General features: G+C 50.0%; 1 protein-coding gene across 1 annotated transcript in view; it reads right to left on the reverse strand.

The window, feature by feature from the left end:
• Positions 1-12,302, reverse strand: part of LONRF2 (LON peptidase N-terminal domain and ring finger 2) — a 56,824-nt gene continuing 44,522 nt past the window's right edge. Inside the window, 1 exon segment of the mRNA XM_070798154.1 lies at positions 1-12,302. This exon segment is cut by the window's right edge and continues 21,927 nt beyond it. The gene's annotated coding sequence lies outside the window, so the exon portion shown is untranslated.

Here is a 12,302-nt window from a genome sequence, read left to right on the forward strand (position 1 = left end):
GAGATATGCCACGTCCACGGTCAGGAGGGGTGGCCAAGAGGAGGTATGCCATGTCTAAGGTGAGGAGCAGCGGCCGTTAGAAGGTACCTCACATCCAAAGTAAGGAGCAGAATGGTGTTTTGCTCGAGGAGCCCTGAAGAGATACCCCATGTCCAACGTAACAGAAACCCAAGTAAGAAGGTAAGAGCTCAGAGAGGGCATCAGAGGACAGACAGACTGAAACCACAATCACAGCAAAGTAGCCAATCTCATCACTTGGACCACAGCCTTGTCTAACTCAGTGAAACTAAGCCACGCCGTGTAGGGACACCCAAGACGGATGGGTCATGGTGGAGAGGTCTCACCAAATGTGTCCACTGGAGAAGGGAATGGCAAACCACTTTAGTATTCTTGCCTTCAGAACCCCATGAACGGTATGAAAGGCAAAAAGACAGGACACTGAAACATGACTCCCCAGGTCGGTATGTGCCCAGTATGCTACTGGAGAATAGTGCAGAAATAACTCCAGAAAAATGAAGATCAGAGCCAAAGCAAAACAACACCCAGTTGTGGATGTGACTTGTCATGGAAGGAAACTCCAGTGCGGTAAAGAGCAATAGTGCATAGGAACCTGGAATGTTAACTCCACGAATCAAGGCAAATGGAACAGCGAGCAGCCAAGAGAAGATACACCACGTCCAATGTCAGGAGTGGTGACCAAGAGGACATACCATAGGCCCAAGGTCAGGGGCAGAGGCTGGGCTTTGCTGGACTAGACGTGAAGAGATACCCCAAGTCCAAGGTAAGAAACACCACATTAAGGCAGCAGAGGTTAAGAGAGGGCTTCAGAGGGCGGACAAACTGAAACCGCAATCACAGGAAAGTAGATAATCTGATCAGATGGCCCACAGCCTTGTATAACTCAATGAACCTAAGAGCCACGCCCTGTAAGGCCACCTAGATGGACGGGTCATGCTGCAGAGTTCTGAGAAGAGTGTTCCACTGCACAAGGCAATGGGAAACCACTTCAGTATTCCTGCCTTGAGAATCCCGTGAACAGTATGAAAAGGAAAAAAGACAGGACACTGAAAGATGACCTCCCAGGTCAGGAGATACCCAATATGCTACTAGAGATCAGTGGAGAACTAACGCCAGAAAGATTTAAGAGACAAAAAAGCAAAAACAACAACCATTGTCCATGTGACTGGTGATGGAACGAAAGTCCAATGCTGTAAAGAGCAATATCGAAGAAGTACCTGGAATGTTAGGTCCACGAATCAAGGCAAATTGGAACAGTGAGAAGCCGAGAGGAGATAGGTCACGTCCAAGGTCAGAAGGGGCTGCCAAGAGGAGATACGCCATGTCCAAGGTGAGGAGCAGCGGCCGAGAAGAGATATGCCATGTCCAAGGTCAGGAGCAGCAGCTGTGAGGAGATACCCCACGTCCAAAGTAAGGAGCAGGATGGCGCTTTGCTCGAGCAGCTGGGAAGGGATACCCCACATCCAACGTAACAGAAACCCAAGTAAGACGGTAAGAGCTCAGACAGGGCATCAGAGGACAGACAGAACTGAAAACAATGGCTGCGATCCAAAAGTCTACACATAATAAATGCTGGAGAGGGTGTGGAGAAAAGGGAACCCTCTTACACTGTTGGTGGGAATGCAAACTAGTACAGCCTCTATGGAGAACAGTGTGGAGATTCCTTAAAAAACTGGAATAGAACTGCCTTATGATCCAGCAATCCCACTGCTGGGCATACACACTGAGGAAACCAGAAGGGAAAGAGACACGTGTACCCCAATGTTCATCGCAGCGCTGTTTATAATAGCCAGGACATGGAAGCAACCTAGATGCCCATCAGCAGATGAATGGATAAGAAAGCTGTGGTACATATACACAATGGAGTATTACTCAGCCATTAAAAAGAAAACATTTAAATCAGTTCTAATGAGGTGGATGAAACTGGAGCCTATTATACATAGTGAAGTAAGCCATAAGGAAAGACACTAATACAGTATAACAACACATATATATAGAATTTAGAAAGATGGTAACAATAAACCTGTGTACGAGACAGCAAAAGAGACACTGATGTATAGATCAGTCTTGTGGACTCTATGGGAGAGGGAGAAGGTGGGAAGATTTGGGAGAATGGCACTGAAACAAGTAAAATATCATGTATGAAACAAGATGTCAGTCCAGGTTCGATGCACGATACTGGATGCTTGGGGTTAGTGCACTGGGATGACCCAGAGGGATGGTATGGGGACGGAGGAGGGAGGAGGGTTCAGGATGGGGAACACATGTATACCTGTGGCAGATTCATTTTGATATTTGGCAAAACTAATACAATTATGTAAAGTTTAAAAAAAAAATCCTATGGATAAAAAAAAAAAAAGAACTGAAACCACAGTCACATCAAAGTAGCCAAATTGATCACATGGCCCACAGCCTTGTCTAACTCAGTGAAACTAAGAGCCATGCCCTATAAGGCCACCAAGAAGGACAGGTCATGCTGCAGAGTTCTGAAAAAAAGTGTTCCACTGCACAAGGGAATGGGAAACCACTTCAGTATTCTTGTCTTGAGGATCCCATTGACAGTATGAAAAGGAAAAAGATAGGACACTGAAAGATGACTCCCCAGGTCGGTATGTGCCCAATATGCTACTGGAGATCAGTAGAGAACTAACTCCAAAAAGAATGAAGAGACGAAGCCAAAGCAAAAACAACACCCGGTTGTGGATGTGACTGGTGATGGAAGAAAAGTTTAATGCTGTAAAGAGCAATTCTGCATACGTACCTGGCATGTTAGGATGACAATCAAGGCAAATTGGAGCAGTGAGCAGCCGAGATGAGATACCCCATGTCCAACGTCAGGAGCTGAGGCTGAGAGGAGATACCCCACCTCCAATGTAAAATAAACCCACGTAAGATGGTAGGACCTGAGAGAGGGCATCAGAGGGGCAGACAGACTGAAACCACAATCACAGCAAAGCAGCCAATCTGATAACGTGGACCACAGCCTTGTCTAGGACACTGAAGATGAACTTCCCAGGTCAGTAGGTGCCCAGTATGCTACTGGAGATCAGTGGACAAACAACTCTAGAAAGAATGAAGAGACAGAGCCAAAGTAAAAACAACACCCGGTTGTGGATGTGACTGGTGACGGAAGTCAAGTCCAATGCTCTAATGAGCAATACTGTGTAAGTACGTGGAATGTTAGGTCCACGGATCAAGGCCAATTGCGGTAGCGACCAGCTGAGAAGAGAATCCCACATCCAAGGCCAGGAATGGCGGCCGAGTGGAGATACCACACGACCAAGGTCCTAAGTGGAATCAAGAGGACATACGCCAGGTCCGAGGTCAGGGACAGAGGCTGGGCTTTGCTGGAGTAGACGTGAAGGGATACCGCAAGTCCAAGGTAAGAAAAACCGCACTAAGGCAGTAGAGGCTGAGAGAGGGCTTCAGAGGGCAGACAGACTGAACCCACAATCACAGCAAAGTAGCCAACCTGATCACATGGACCACAGCCTTGTATAACTCAATGAACCTAAGACCCATGCCCTATAAGGCCACCAAGATGGGCGGGCCATGCTCCAGAGTTCTGACCAAGAGTGGACCACTGCAGATGCTATGCTACGCTCTGCTAAGTCACGTCAGTCATGTCCGACTCTGTGTGACCCCATAGACGGCAGCCCACCAGGCTTCCCCGTCCCTGGGATTCTCCAGGCAAGAACACCGGACTGGGTTGCCATTTCCTTCTCCAATGCGTGAAAGCGAAAAGAGAAAGTGAAGTCGCCCAGTTGTGTCTGACTCTTAGCGACCACATGGACTGCAGCCCACCAGGCTCCTCCGTCCATGGGATTTTCCAGGCAAGAGTACTGGAGTGGGGTGCCGTTGCCTTCCCCTGGACCACTGCAGAAGGGGATGGGAAGCCACTTCAGTATTCTTTCCTTGAGAACCCCATGAACAGTATGAAAAGGAGAACACCAGACTGGGTTGCATTTCCCTCTCGAATGCGTGAAAGTGAAAAGAGAAAGTGAAGTCGCCCAGTTGTGTCCGACTCTTAGCGACCCCATGGACTGCAGCCCACCAGGCTCCTCCGTCCATGGGATTTTCCAAGGAAGAGTACTGGAGTGGGGTGCCATTGCCTTCTCCTGGACCACTGCAGAAGGGGATGGGAAACCACTTCAGTATTCTTTCCTTGAGAACCCCATGAACAGTATGAAAAGGAAAAAGATAGGACGCTGAAAGATGAACTCGCAGATCAGTCGGTGCCCAATATGCTCCTGGAGATCAATGCAGAACTAACTCCAGAAAGAATAAAGAGACGGAGCCAAAGCAAAAACATCAGTTGTGGATGTGACTGGTGATGGAACGAAATTCCAGTGCTATAAAGAGCAATACTGCATAGGAACCTGGAATTTTATGTACACGAATCAAGGCAAATTGGAGCAGCGAGAGGCCAACAGGAGATACGCCACGTCCAAGATCTGGAGGGGCGGCCAAGAGGAGATACGCCATGTCCACGGTCAGGAGGGGTGGCCAAGAGGAGGTATGCCATGTCCAAGTTCAGGAGCGGAGCCCGAGAGGAGATATGCCACGTCCAAGGTGAGGAGCAGAGGCCGTGAGGAGATACCTCACATCCAAAGTAAGGAGCAGGACGGCGCTTTGCTCGAGGAGCCGTGAAGAGATACCCCATGTCCAACGTAACAGAAACCCAAGTAAGAAGGTAAGAGCTCAGAGAGGGCATCAGAGCACAGACAGACTGAAACCACGGTCACAGCAAAGTCAGCCAATCTGACCACACGGACCACAGCCTTGTCTAACGCGATGACTAAGCCATGCCATCTAGAGCCACCCAAAACAGACAGGTTGTGGTGGAGAGGTCTCACAAGATGTGTCCACTGGAGAGGTATATGGCAAACTTCTTCAGTATTCTTGCCTTGAGACCCCAGGAACAGCATGAAAAGGAAAAAGATACGACACTGAAAGATGAACTCCCCAGGTCAGTAGGTGCCCAATATGCTACTGGAGATCAGTGGAGAACTAACTCCAGAAAGAATGAAGAGACGAAGCCAAAGCAAAAACAACACCCAGCTGTGGATGTGACTGGTGATGGAAGTAAAGTTCAGTGCTGGAAAGAGCAATTCTGCATAGGTACCTGGCATGTTAGGATGACAATCAAGGCAAACTGGAACAGTGAGCAGCCGAGATGAGATACCCCACATCCAAGGTCAGGAGCTGCGGCTGAGAGGAGATACCCCACCTCCAACGTAAAAGAAACCCACGTAAGATGGTAGGAGCTGAGAGGGGGCATCAGAGGGCAGACAGACTGAAACCACAATCACAGCAAAGTAGCCAATCTGATCACATGGACCACAGCCTTGTCTAACTCAATGAAACTAGAACATGCCGTGTAGGGCCACCCAAGAGGGACGGGTCACGGTGGAGAAGTCTCACAAAATGTGTCCATGGAGAAGGGAATGGCAACCACTTCAGTATTCCGGCCTTGAGAACCCCATGAAGAGTATGAAAAGGACAAAAGATAGGACACTGAAGATGAACTCCCCAGGTCGGTAGGTGCCCAGTATGCTACTGGAGATCAGTGGAGAAATAACTCTAGAAAGAATGAAGAGACAGAGCCAAAGTAAAAACAACACCCGGTTGTGGATGTGACTGGTGACGGAAGTCAAGTCCAATGCTCTAATGAGCAATACTGTGTAAGTACGTGGAATGTTAGGTCCACGGATCAAGGCCAATTGCGGTAGCGACCAGCTGAGAAGAGAATCCCACATCCAAGGCCAGGAATGGCGGCCGAGTGGAGATACCACACGACCAAGGTCATAAGTGGAATCAAGAGGACATACGCCAGGTCCGAGGTCAGGGACAGAGGCTGGGCTTTGCTGGAGTAGACGTGAAGGGATACCGCAAGTCCAAGGTAAGAAAAACCGCACTAAGGCAGTAGAGGCTGAGAGAGGGCTTCAGAGGGCAGACAGACTGAACCCACAATCACAGCAAAGTAGCCAACCTGATCACATGGACCACAGCCTTGTATAACTCAATGAACCTAAGACCCATGCCCTATAAGGCCACCAAGATGGACGGGTCATGCTGCAGAGTTCTGACCAAGAGTGGACCACTGCAGATGCTACGCTACGCTCTGCTAAGTCACGTCAGTCATGTCCGACTCTGTGTGACCCCATAGACGGCAGCCCACCAGGCTTCCCCGTCCCTGGGATTCTCCAGGCAAGAACACCGGACTGGGTTGCCATTTCCTTCTCCAATGCGTGAAAGCGAAAAGAGAAAGTGAAGTCGCCCAGTTGTGTCTGACTCTTAGCGACCACATGGACTGCAGCCCACCAGGCTCCTCCGTCCATGGGATTTTCCAGGCAAGAGTACTGGAGTGGGGTGCCGTTGCCTTCTCCTGGACCACTGCAGAAGGGGATGGGAAGCCACTTCAGTATTCTTTCCTTGAGAACCCCATGAACAGTATGAAAAGGAGAACACCAGACTGGGTTGCATTTCCCTCTCGAATGCGTGAAAGTGAAAAGAGAAAGTGAAGTCGCCCAGTTGTGTCCGACTCTTAGCGACCCCATGGACTGCAGCCCACCAGGCTCCTCCGTCCATGGGATTTTCCAAGGAAGAGTACTGGAGTGGGGTGCCATTGCCTTCTCCTGGACCACTGCAGAAGGGGATGGGAAACCACTTCAGTATTCTTTCCTTGAGAACCCCATGAACAGTATGAAAAGGAAAAAGATAGGACGCTGAAAGATGAACTCGCAGATCAGTCGGTGCCCAATATGCTCCTGGAGATCAATGCAGAACTAACTCCAGAAAGAATAAAGAGACGGAGCCAAAGCAAAAACATCAGTTGTGGATGTGACTGGTGATGGAACGAAATTCCAGTGCTATAAAGAGCAATACTGCATAGGAACCTGGAATTTTATGTACACGAATCAAGGCAAATTGGAGCAGCGAGAGGCCAACAGGAGATACGCCACGTCCAAGATCTGGAGGGGCGGCCAAGAGGAGATACGCCATGTCCACGGTCAGGAGGGGTGGCCAAGAGGAGGTATGCCATGTCCAAGTTCAGGAGCGGAGCCCGAGAGGAGATATGCCACGTCCAAGGTGAGGAGCAGAGGCCGTGAGGAGATACCTCACATCCAAAGTAAGGAGCAGGACGGCGCTTTGCTCGAGGAGCCGTGAAGAGATACCCCATGTCCAACGTAACAGAAACCCAAGTAAGAAGGTAAGAGCTCAGAGAGGGCATCAGAGCACAGACAGACTGAAACCACGGTCACAGCAAAGTCAGCCAATCTGACCACACGGACCACAGCCTTGTCTAACGCGATGACTAAGCCATGCCATCTAGAGCCACCCAAAACAGACAGGTTGTGGTGGAGAGGTCTCACAAGATGTGTCCACTGGAGAGGTATATGGCAAACTTCTTCAGTATTCTTGCCTTGAGACCCCAGGAACAGCATGAAAAGGAAAAAGATACGACACTGAAAGATGAACTCCCCAGGTCAGTAGGTGCCCAATATGCTACTGGAGATCAGTGGAGAACTAACTCCAGAAAGAATGAAGAGACGAAGCCAAAGCAAAAACAACACCCAGCTGTGGATGTGACTGGTGATGGAAGTAAAGTTCAGTGCTGGAAAGAGCAATTCTGCATAGGTACCTGGCATGTTAGGATGACAATCAAGGCAAACTGGAACAGTGAGCAGCCGAGATGAGATACCCCACATCCAAGGTCAGGAGCTGCGGCTGAGAGGAGATACCCCACCTCCAACGTAAAAGAAACCCACGTAAGATGGTAGGAGCTGAGAGGGGGCATCAGAGGGCAGACAGACTGAAACCACAATCACAGCAAAGTAGCCAATCTGATCACATGGACCACAGCCTTGTCTAACTCAATGAAACTAGAACATGCCGTGTAGGGCCACCCAAGAGGGACGGGTCACGGTGGAGAAGTCTCACAAAATGTGTCCATGGAGAAGGGAATGGCAACCACTTCAGTATTCCGGCCTTGAGAACCCCATGAAGAGTATGAAAAGGACAAAAGATAGGACACTGAAGATGAACTCCCCAGGTCGGTAGGTGCCCAGTATGCTACTGGAGATCAGTGGAGAAATAACTCTAGAAAGAATGAAGAGACAGAGCCAAAGTAAAAACAACACCCGGTTGTGGATGTGACTGGTGACGGAAGTCAAGTCCAATGCTCTAATGAGCAATACTGTGTAAGTACGTGGAATGTTAGGTCCACGGATCAAGGCCAATTGCGGTAGCGACCAGCTGAGAAGAGAATCCCACATCCAAGGCCAGGAATGGCGGCCGAGTGGAGATACCACACGACCAAGGTCATAAGTGGAATCAAGAGGACATACGCCAGGTCCGAGGTCAGGGACAGAGGCTGGGCTTTGCTGGAGTAGACGTGAAGGGATACCGCAAGTCCAAGGTAAGAAAAACCGCACTAAGGCAGTAGAGGCTGAGAGAGGGCTTCAGAGGGCAGACAGACTGAACCCACAATCACAGCAAAGTAGCCAACCTGATCACATGGACCACAGCCTTGTATAACTCAATGAACCTAAGACCCATGCCCTATAAGGCCACCAAGATGGACGGGTCATGCTGCAGAGTTCTGACCAAGAGTGGACCACTGCAGATGCTACGCTACGCTCTGCTAAGTCACGTCAGTCATGTCCGACTCTGTGTGACCCCATAGACGGCAGCCCACCAGGCTTCCCCGTCCCTGGGATTCTCCAGGCAAGAACACCGGACTGGGTTGCCATTTCCTTCTCCAATGCGTGAAAGCGAAAAGAGAAAGTGAAGTCGCCCAGTTGTGTCTGACTCTTAGCGACCACATGGACTGCAGCCCACCAGGCTCCTCCGTCCATGGGATTTTCCAGGCAAGAGTACTGGAGTGGGGTGCCGTTGCCTTCTCTTGGACCACTGCAGAAGGGGATGGGAAGCCACTTCAGTATTCTTTCCTTGAGAACCCCATGAACAGTATGAAAAGGAGAACACCAGACTGGGTTGCATTTCCTTCTCGAATGCGTGAAAGTGAAAAGAGAAAGTGAAGTCGCCCAGTTGTGTCCGACTCTTAGCGACCCCATGGACTGCAGCCCACCAGGCTCCTCCGTCCATGGGATTTTCCAAGGAAGAGTACTGGAGTGGGGTGCCATTGCCTTCTCCTGGACCACTGCAGAAGGGGATGGGAAACCACTTCAGTATTCTTTCCTTGAAAACCCCATGAACAGTATGAAAAGGAAAAAGATAGGACGCTGAAAGATGAACTCCCCAGGTCAGTAGGTGCCCAATATGCTACTGGAGATCAGTGGAGAACTAACTCCAGAAAGAATAAAGAGACGGAGCCAAAGCAAAAACAACACCCAGCTGTGGATGTGACTGGTGATGGAAGTAAAGTTCAGTGCTGGAAAGAGCAATTCTGCATAGGTACCTGGCATGTTAGGATGACAATCAAGGCAAACTGGAACAGTGAGCAGCCGAGATGAGATACCCCACATCCAAGGTCAGGAGCTGCGGCTGAGAGGAGATACCCCACCTCCAACGTAAAAGAAACCCACGTAAGATGGTAGGAGCTGAGAGGGGGCATCAGAGGGCAGACAGACTGAAACCACAATCACAGCAAAGTAGCCAATCTGATCACATGGACCACAGCCTTGTCTAACTCAATGAAACTAGAACATGCCGTGTAGGGCCACCCAAGAGGGACGGGTCACGGTGGAGAAGTCTCACAAAATGTGTCCATGGAGAAGGGAATGGCAACCACTTCAGTATTCCGGCCTTGAGAACCCCATGAAGAGTATGAAAAGGACAAAAGATAGGACACTGAAGATGAACTCCCCAGGTCGGTAGGTGCCCAGTATGCTACTGGAGATCAGTGGAGAAATAACTCTAGAAAGAATGAAGAGACAGAGCCAAAGTAAAAACAACACCCGGTTGTGGATGTGACTGGTGACGGAAGTCAAGTCCAATGCTCTAATGAGCAATATTGTGTAAGTACGTGGAATGTTAGGTCCACGGATCAAGGCCAATTGCGGTAGCGACCAGCTGAGAAGAGAATCCCACATCCAAGGCCAGGAATGGCGGCCGAGTGGAGATACCACACGACCAAGGTCATAAGTGGAATCAAGAGGACATACGCCAGGTCCGAGGTCAGGGACAGAGGCTGGGCTTTGCTGGAGTAGACGTGAAGGGATACCGCAAGTCCAAGGTAAGAAAAACCGCACTAAGGCAGTAGAGGCTGAGAGAGGGCTTCAGAGGGCAGACAGACTGAACCCACAATCACAGCAAAGTAGCCAACCTGATCACATGGACCACAGCCTTGTATAACTCAATGAACCTAAGACCCATGCCCTATAAGGCCACCAAGATGGACGGGTCATGCTGCAGAGTTCTGACCAAGAGTGGACCACTGCAGATGCTACGCTACGCTCTGCTAAGTCACGTCAGTCATGTCCGACTCTGTGTGACCCCATAGACGGCAGCCCACCAGGCTTCCCCGTCCCTGGGATTCTCCAGGCAAGAACACCGGACTGGGTTGCCATTTCCTTCTCCAATGCGTGAAAGCGAAAAGAGAAAGTGAAGTCGCCCAGTTGTGTCTGACTCTTAGCGACCACATGGACTGCAGCCCACCAGGCTCCTCCGTCCATGGGATTTTCCAGGCAAGAGTACTGGAGTGGGGTGCCGTTGCCTTCTCTTGGACCACTGCAGAAGGGGATGGGAAGCCACTTCAGTATTCTTTCCTTGAGAACCCCATGAACAGTATGAAAAGGAGAACACCAGACTGGGTTGCATTTCCTTCTCGAATGCGTGAAAGTGAAAAGAGAAAGTGAAGTCGCCCAGTTGTGTCCGACTCTTAGCGACCCCATGGACTGCAGCCCACCAGGCTCCTCCGTCCATGGGATTTTCCAAGGAAGAGTACTGGAGTGGGGTGCCATTGCCTTCTCCTGGACCACTGCAGAAGGGGATGGGAAACCACTTCAGTATTCTTTCCTTGAAAACCCCATGAACAGTATGAAAAGGAAAAAGATAGGACGCTGAAAGATGAACTCCCCAGGTCAGTAGGTGCCCAATATGCTACTGGAGATCAGTGGAGAACTAACTCCAGAAAGAATAAAGAGACGGAGCCAAAGCAAAAACAACACCCAGCTGTGGATGTGACTGGTGATGGAAGTAAAGTTCAGTGCTGGAAAGAGCAATTCTGCATAGGTACCTGGCATGTTAGGATGACAATCAAGGCAAACTGGAACAGTGAGCAGCCGAGATGAGATACCCCACATCCAAGGTCAGGAGCTGCGGCTGAGAGGAGATACCCCACCTCCAACGTAAAAGAAACCCACGTAAGATGGTAGGAGCTGAGAGGGGGCATCAGAGGGCAGACAGACTGAAACCACAATCACAGCAAAGTAGCCAATCTGATCACATGGACCACAGCCTTGTCTAACTCAATGAAACTAGAACATGCCGTGTAGGGCCACCCAAGAGGGACGGGTCACGGTGGAGAAGTCTCACAAAATGTGTCCATGGAGAAGGGAATGGCAACCACTTCAGTATTCCGGCCTTGAGAACCCCATGAAGAGTATGAAAAGGACAAAAGATAGGACACTGAAGATGAACTCCCCAGGTCGGTAGGTGCCCAGTATGCTACTGGAGATCAGTGGAGAAATAACTCTAGAAAGAATGAAGAGACAGAGCCAAAGTAAAAACAACACCCGGTTGTGGATGTGACTGGTGACGGAAGTCAAGTCCAATGCTCTAATGAGCAATATTGTGTAAGTACGTGGAATGTTAGGTCCACGGATCAAGGCCAATTGCGGTAGCGACCAGCTGAGAAGAGAATCCCACATCCAAGGCCAGGAATGGCGGCCGAGTGGAGATACCACACGACCAAGGTCATAAGTGGAATCAAGAGGACATACGCCAGGTCCGAGGTCAGGGACAGAGGCTGGGCTTTGCTGGAGTAGACGTGAAGGGATACCGCAAGTCCAAGGTAAGAAAAACCGCACTAAGGCAGTAGAGGCTGAGAGAGGGCTTCAGAGGGCAGACAGACTGAACCCACAATCACAGCAAAGTAGCCAACCTGATCACATGGACCACAGCCTTGTATAACTCAATGAACCTAAGACCCATGCCCTATAAGGCCACCAAGATGGACGGGTCATGCTGCAGAGTTCTGACCAAGAGTGGACCACTGCAGATGCTACGCTACGCTCTGCTAAGTCACGTCAGTCATGTCCGACTCTGTGTGACCCCATAGACGGCAGCCCACCAGGCTTCCCCGTCCCTGGGATTCT

This window comes from Bos indicus, chromosome 11, assembly GCF_029378745.1.
Source record: "Bos indicus isolate NIAB-ARS_2022 breed Sahiwal x Tharparkar chromosome 11, NIAB-ARS_B.indTharparkar_mat_pri_1.0, whole genome shotgun sequence".
In the NCBI taxonomy this organism is placed as follows: domain Eukaryota; kingdom Metazoa; phylum Chordata; class Mammalia; order Artiodactyla; family Bovidae; genus Bos; species Bos indicus.